Here is a 7,624-nt window from a genome sequence, read left to right as displayed (position 1 = left end):
AATACTTTGCAATTCACTAAAGCCAATAATGGCAAAGATATGCAACGATTACTTACTGTACATGGTCATGGTCACCGAAGTCACTCAAGTCTCTCGCAACTCCCTTCCGCATGAAAATGTACAAGTTAACCCCGGAGCCTCCCTTGCCCGATTGATGTTAATTGGATGACTAGAAGTTAAAGAGAAAGGGCGATTATTGTTGTTGTTGTTTTTGATTAAGCTGACCTTGTGTCAGCACGGGCTCTTGCTCACAGAGCAGCTAGTAAAAAAGAGGGCGATTATTGTTTGTGGGGTCTTTTTATACCTGCGCGGACTAGTCAATTATGTAGAATTTTGATTTATTAAAAGGGCATATCGTTTTCTTATATGCAGAAATTAATTTACTATAACACACAGGAGAGCGTTCCACGGGGAGCCAGAGTGACTTGGAAAAAGAAATACAAAAAACATACGAGAACCATCACGTTCTTGCCTACCAACAAGCACGGGAAAACGTATGTTGAGCAGCGGGATTATGTCATGAGAAAATAGTGCGCATATTTTTTTCATGACATCCTCCACCTTCCAAAGAAAATGGGGCGAGGCAAAGGTATGCAACAAGGCAACTAGCGGGGCAAGCGAACATGGTCTTGTGGAACTGTCAAGGCCTAGAGACGGGCGTAGCGCTACGACACGCACGTAGCTCTCGATGGCATACAGTTAAAGTACTTAGTGATTACTCGAGAAATGGCAAAGGTACAAAATATCATCATCAAAAGCAATCAATATCAAGGCAATGTACAAAATGGCAATATAAGATGGGCAAAACATAGTTCAAGCAAATTCAAGCAATTATGGAATTCAACATAGCAACTTCAAAAATAGCAATGCACTAGCAACACAGGCCACATCATGGCAACAGCAATGTTCATATGAAAAAGGCAATCCCAGCACACGAATAACATCATATCAAGAGCAATCAAGCAATAGCAATAACACACAACAACATGATTCAGTTCATGTTAATGCAACAAGGCACGACAGAAATAGTACATTCAAAATTCCTCTCAAGGAACTTGCAATCAACTCAGTGCTCGTCACAGAGCATAGCCTACTACTATCGGTACCATCATCAATGGTAGAAATCAGGATAACACAAATGATTCATTGTGTAAATGGTTTATGTAGCAATCATACAAGGATGAAATAAATGTTACGAAACCAACCATTTAAGGTAAGAGTAGCAACAAAATGATAACTTACGTATAGCGATCATTACGATCTACAATGTCAAGTGTTTCACTAGTCATTCAGATAAACGGTTGCTTAGCAATAGCAATCAGCTGCCCAATACTCCACTAGGAGTTTTGATGAGGGAGCTCATCCTGTGCAATAAATGAGTTACATAATGAACACAGTCTACAATGGCAATAAACACTTCGTACAGTTGAAGCCATCTGCAGACCACTCTGTTTGGTCTTCGTAAGACACAACAACAGAAATGTTAAGTAGTCTCCAGTTTGCACCAGTCTGTAGGGGTGCCGATCGTAAAAATATTTGCCAAAAATACACTAATCAAGACAGGCTAATGAAATTTTCAGGCATTATTAGCACTATAATAACGCATATTCTCTGCGAGTTTTATCATCCTACAGGGAAAATGTAGGATGTTTCCATATGATGCATATGAAAGTTACTTGTATTCCCGCCAAAATGTGTTTAAGGCAGGAGAAATTGAGTCTGGGGCAGTCTCGCTTGAGTAAGCGTAGCCTCAACATTGTCACGTGCACTGCTGCTCATCATGTATTGAACTGTGTGAAAATACAGCTATTGCATATTGCTCGTGTTTGAGTATACCCAACCTGCTTACATGGCGCAGTGATATAAGGACCTGGGAAGCCTTCAAGATGTCGGGTGCAAGATATTCAACAACACCAAGAAGAGGGGCCCTTCGACGGGCTGCACGTAGCCACACCAATGGTGGGAATGAGGACCTTCGGAGTGCCATGGCAAACCTTTTCTTGCAGCAGTGACAGAGCAGTAGTGCCCCCTCAGGTATGAGAGCAATTATGCCCGACAAATGTTCGTACGAAATGTCACAAGGAGCATTTAGGAAGTGGCGTAGGTCTATGACAGATTGGTTCCAAATTGGCAGGGTTTCAACTGAAGATGCTGTGCTAAGCATTCGTTTGAACTGCGATGATCAGTTACAAAGGGCATTGGACGCTTGTTACACGTCCGATGAATGGAAAGCTCTTTCTCTACATTAGGCATTGGATGAAGTCCAAGAAGTAACTCAAAAGTCTGTGAACCGTGCAATTCTGTGGGATAAATTTTTTAGTACACAGCAAGGGCCTATGGAACCCGCGAAGACATATGTACATCGGTGTCAGGAATTGGCTTTAGATTGTGCTTTCCGCTGCCCTTGGTGCCAAAATGACATGAGTGACTATATGCTGACTCACAGGTTAGCCAGTGGTTTAATTAACTGCGGATTGAAACAAGAAATACTCCAAGACTACGAAAAATATAACAGTGTCGCCAAAATACTACAGAAGTGTGAAATATATGAGGCAGCTGAAAGGGATAGTGGGGCCAGCAAAATTAACCAGAGACTCATTACTGCCAAGGTGGGGAAAGAATTGCTGCCCTATAATAATAATGAAACAGAACATAGTGATGTTGCGGCAGTAAAATCGAACTTTCGTCGACAAAAGGATAGTAAGCTACTCATGTCAGGTAAGAGATGTGGTAATTGTGGACGCATTCATGAGGAAAATAAATCTAGCTGCTATGCAAGTGAAGTGTGTTGCCACAACGGTGGTGTAAAGGGTCATTTAGCTAGATATTGCAGAAAAAAACGTGCGAATAACAAGGCAGCAGGCATTGAAGTTGACCATGATGACGACACCATGTCAGTGACGGCATGCACATTAGTGCAGCACTGTGGGGTCCAGCAGGTGACAGCATTGGCGGGAAAGCTACCGCATGTGCGCGTAAAAGTTGAACATAAAATGAGACGTGATGTACCAGTGTATGAAGCATTTATTGATGCTATTGCCGATACTGGGGCTGAAGTTTGTATTATGGGGGAAAAGGTTTCGCATCAATTAGGACTGAACGTGAAACAGTTGCATCGTTCGAACGCCAGGGTTAATCATGCAGCCGAAAAACCCATGAGAGTACTTGGTAGTGTGCGTTGTACAATAACATTGGGTAGAAATAACGCTCTAAACATAGAGGTGTTAGTAGTGTGCGGTGTCTCTAGGCTATACCTATCTATAGATGTATGTAAGGGTTTAGGATTAGTGGATGCAAACTTTCCCCTTCATGTTAAGGTAGACGGAATATCAGTAAATAATATTGGTAGGGAACGGCCCAATAGTGTGGATGCCAATGACGTCACCAGTGATGGGAGCAACACCCATGACGTCATAGATTTGCTGTTCTCCCCTCAGGAGGCCAATGTACCTAAGCTCAAAAGGTGGATTTTGGAGCGTTTCTCTGGTACGGTATTCAATACTAAACGGAATCCATTACCGGTAATGAAGGGAAAGCCACACCATATCCACCTTCTCCCTGATGCAGTCCCATATGCATGCCATACACCAATTCCAATTCCCAAACATTGGGAGCAAGAGGTAAAAAAACAGCTGGACGACGATGTACAACTGGGAATAATCCGCCCCGTTCCTACAGGAACTGTAACCGATTGGTGTGCGCGAATGGTAGTAGTAGCTAAAAGGAATGGAAACCCAAGAAGAACAGTGGATTACCAAAAGCTAAACAAATATTGCAAAAGAGAAACTCATCACACTTTTGCCCCGTTCGACATGGCATCCAGTGTACCTGTGCGTGCATACAAAACTGTAATAGATGCCTATTCTGGTTTCCATCAAGTGGAATTAGATGAGGAAAGTCGGCACCTGACTACCTTCATATCCCCATGGGGTAGGTACCAGTATTGTAGGACCCCAATGGGACATGTCTCTGCCTCGGATGCATACTCAAAGCGCTTTGATGATGTAATAGCGGACATTCCGAGAAAATCTAAATGTGTCGATGATGTTCTCCTATATGATGATACTGTGGAAGGAGCGTTTTATCACACGATAAGTTTTTTACAAGTATGTGAAGAGAACGGAGTTACCCTCAATCCTGATAAATTTCAATTTTGCCAACGCGAGGTAGACTTTGTAGACTATGAATTAGGTTGGGACAATTTCAAGCCAGGTGAGGAAAAGTTGTCTGCAATCAAGAGCTTCCCAATGCCAAATCAACCAACCATCACTGACATAAGGTCTTGGTTTGGCCTCGTAAACCAATTGGCACCATTTGTTGCTACCTCTCAACTAATGGAACCCTTTTAAGACCTCCTAAAAAAGTCTACCAGTCGAAAGGTATACTGGGATGAAATGTTACAGAATGCATTCGAAAAGACTAAAGAAATTTTATGCAATTTGATTGGGGATGGATTGGCCTATTACGATAAATCTAGGCGAACTGCGGTAATCACTGACTTGTTGCGTGTTACAACAACATTGCAGTTGCAAAGAGGATAAAGTCCCATTTTGTTGCAAAGGGGGATGGAAGCTTGCCCTCTGTGGAAGTAGACATTTAACCTCGGCAGATGTCAATTATGCAGTCGTTGAAGGAGAGGCTGCTGCCGTGGTATGGTGCTTTCAGAAAGCTAGATTATTCCTACTGGGATGTCCCAATATTATCCTTGTTACTGACCACCGTCCGCTGGTCAAAGTGTTTGGTGATAGAGAATTGAAAGACATTGCAAATCCTCGTTTGCTTCGATTAAAGGAAAAAACATTACAATACAGTTTCACAGTGAAATACATTCCTGGGAAGAAAAACTCAGCAGCCGATACTCTTTCAAGATACCCAGTAATCAGAAGCCCAATAAATGCGAGTGACAGTGAGATGGGGGAGGAGGTTGAGAGTTCGTGCGTTGCAGCGTTGATCACGTCGCTGAGTGATGACGTCATAACCCTCGACTGGAATTCTGTTAAAAAAGCTGCTGAAAGCGATGTGGAATATCAGCTGCTAAAGAGTATGGTAGCCGCAGGTTCTTGGCCGGTATCAAGAAATCTAGTCGACTCCAGCATAAAGCCGTATTTTAGCGTACGGGACCGACTTGGCATCGTGGACGAACTGGTGGTGTATTCATATGATGAAGGGCACATACGTCTAGTAATACCTGTGTCACTACGAGACCGAGTTGTCTCTAACCTACACTCAGGCCACCAAAGTTCTGATTCAATGATTCGTAGGGCACGACAGGGTGTGCATTGGCCTGGGATGGAGGGTCAACTGAAACTCAAGAGGATGCAGTGCAGAACATGTGATGTCATCGCTCCATCCCAACAAAAGGAACCACTATTGCCTACCCCACCCCCTGAATATCCTTTTCAACAGACGGTCACGGATATGTTTCAAATATGTGGAAAACAATATCTGGCATATGCAGATAGGCTTACTGGTTGGCTGGAAATTGCCTTCTTTCCAAGTGGTGCTACTTCTGCTAAGTTGATCCCACTCTTCCGACGATACTTCATGCAGTGGGGTGCCCCGGAAGAAATCTCCCTCGACGGTGGCACCAATTTGGTAAGCACTGAAATGGCTAGCTTCCTACAGAAATGGGGGGTTAGGATGAGAATATCCTCAGCCCATTACCCCCAATCCAACGGGAGGGCAGAGGCAGCAGTACGTACAGCAAAAAGAACCATTCAAGATAACACAAGATGCGACGGAAGCCTCGACACAGATAGTTTTGCAAGAGCCATTTTGCAATATAGAAATATGCCCCTAAGAGACATCGATAAATCGCCGGCACAATTAGCCATGGGGCGACAACTCAGAGACTCAGTCCCCATGATTAAAAGCTATCATAAGATAACAGAGCAGTGGGCAGACATTATGATAGACAGAGAGGAGAAGATGGGTAGACACTTGAGAAATGTCAAGTTCCGTCATGATTCTAGTGCAAAGAGACTCCGCCCCTTGCAAATGGGTACCACAGTAGCAATGCAAAATGTTGTCTCTAAGGCCTGGGATCATATTGCAAAAGTCATTGAAATGAAAGGAGACCGCCAATATGTCATAAAATTAGATGGTAGTGGAAGAATATCAACGAGAAACAGAAAACATCTTCAGGAAATAAGAGTGCAGGATTCCCCACCTACTCGTTCACTTTCCCCCGCTGACTCGTGTGCTGACCGCCAACCCAGAAGAGGGACGAGGAAAATAAATCCTCCGAGTTGGCATAAAAACTACATTTTGTGATTTTTCAATTATGTACATTTTGATTTCTCTTCAGTTATGCACAATTTTCTTTTTTTGCACTGAATATGTGACCATTTTGTAACAACTTGTCAACTTCATGCAACTAAATGTCGTCCTACTTTGCAATGAGCACGTTATCACGTTCCACTTATATGATTTGTTTTTTCTTTCATATAACACCATTTTGTCGTCAGTATGCCTTACACTTCTCTTCTGTATACATTACTTGATAAACCTTCAATTTCATGAAAAGTGTAATACATTTATTTTAGAGAAGGGATGTAGGATGTTTCCATATGATGCATATGAAAGTTACTTGTATTCCCGCCAAAATGTGTTCAAGGCGGGAGAAATTGAGTCTGGGGCAGTCTCGCTTGAGTAAGCGTAGCCTCAACATTGTCACGTGCACTGCTGCTCCTCATGTATTGAACTGTGTGAAAATACAGCTATTGCATATTGCTCATGTTTGAGTATACCCAACCTGCTTACAGAAAATAAATGATTTTATGAAAAAAATGTGAAATTCAGGGCCCCTTCTACTAAAGGTTATTTGGTGATCGGTGAGAAACTACAGTCTTGAATAGAAATTCGGTCTTACAGAATGTTGGTATATCTACCTGGAACATGCACATAAAGTATTATCAAAATAGAACAGTAAATAAGCACGTAATAACAAAAAAAAGAGCAACAACTTCAGGTAAGTTCAGCGAAAGCCCCGCCGAAAATTGAAACAATAGCTAGGAAGAAATATTCAGAAAAAAATTCAAACCTCGATTTAGGGACAAAACCTTCTGAGAGTTTGTAGTTATTATGTCACTTGATAGCCTAAAACATCTAAAAATTATATTATTTAGGACAATCAAAGAAATCCCCCCCCCCCCTTCCCGAAAAAACCAAACCAGAGAAAAAGCGAAAAAGAGATTTTTTCTGAGGACAAGAAACTTGAAAAATTAGTTTAGATACCCCTAAAATGGTTTTCTGAGATGAAACTACTCGTAGGAAACGTAGAAAACGACATCGACCAATTTAGAGAGATATACTATAATATTTGCGATTTCCATATTTATCGGCTGTGCTTTCGCTTCAGTTGTTGCTCTCTTTTTTTTTGTTATTACGTGCTTATTTACTGTTCTATTTTGATAATGATTTATGTGCATGTTCCAGGTGGATATACCAACATTCTGTAAGACCGAATTACTATTCAAGACTGTAGTTTCTCACCGATCACCAAATAACCTTTAGTAGAAGGGGCCCTGAATTTCACATTTTTTTTCATAAAATCATTTATTTTCCCTGTAGGATGATAAAACTCACAGAGAATATGCGATATTATAGTGCTAATAATGCCTGA

The 7,624-nt window shown here is 41.8% G+C and overlaps 1 protein-coding gene across 1 annotated transcript in view; it reads left to right on the top strand.

The window, feature by feature from the left end:
• Positions 1 to 7,624, top strand: part of LOC135217453 (uncharacterized) — a 144,476-nt gene that overhangs the window by 51,976 nt on the left and 84,876 nt on the right. The gene's annotated exons all lie outside the window — the stretch shown is intronic.

This window comes from Macrobrachium nipponense, chromosome 19 (genome assembly GCF_015104395.2).
Source record: "Macrobrachium nipponense isolate FS-2020 chromosome 19, ASM1510439v2, whole genome shotgun sequence".
Lineage (NCBI taxonomy): Eukaryota > Metazoa > Arthropoda > Malacostraca > Decapoda > Palaemonidae > Macrobrachium > Macrobrachium nipponense.
The sequence above is the reverse complement of the archived record's forward strand: the minus strand, read 5'-3'. Positions and strand labels throughout refer to the sequence as shown.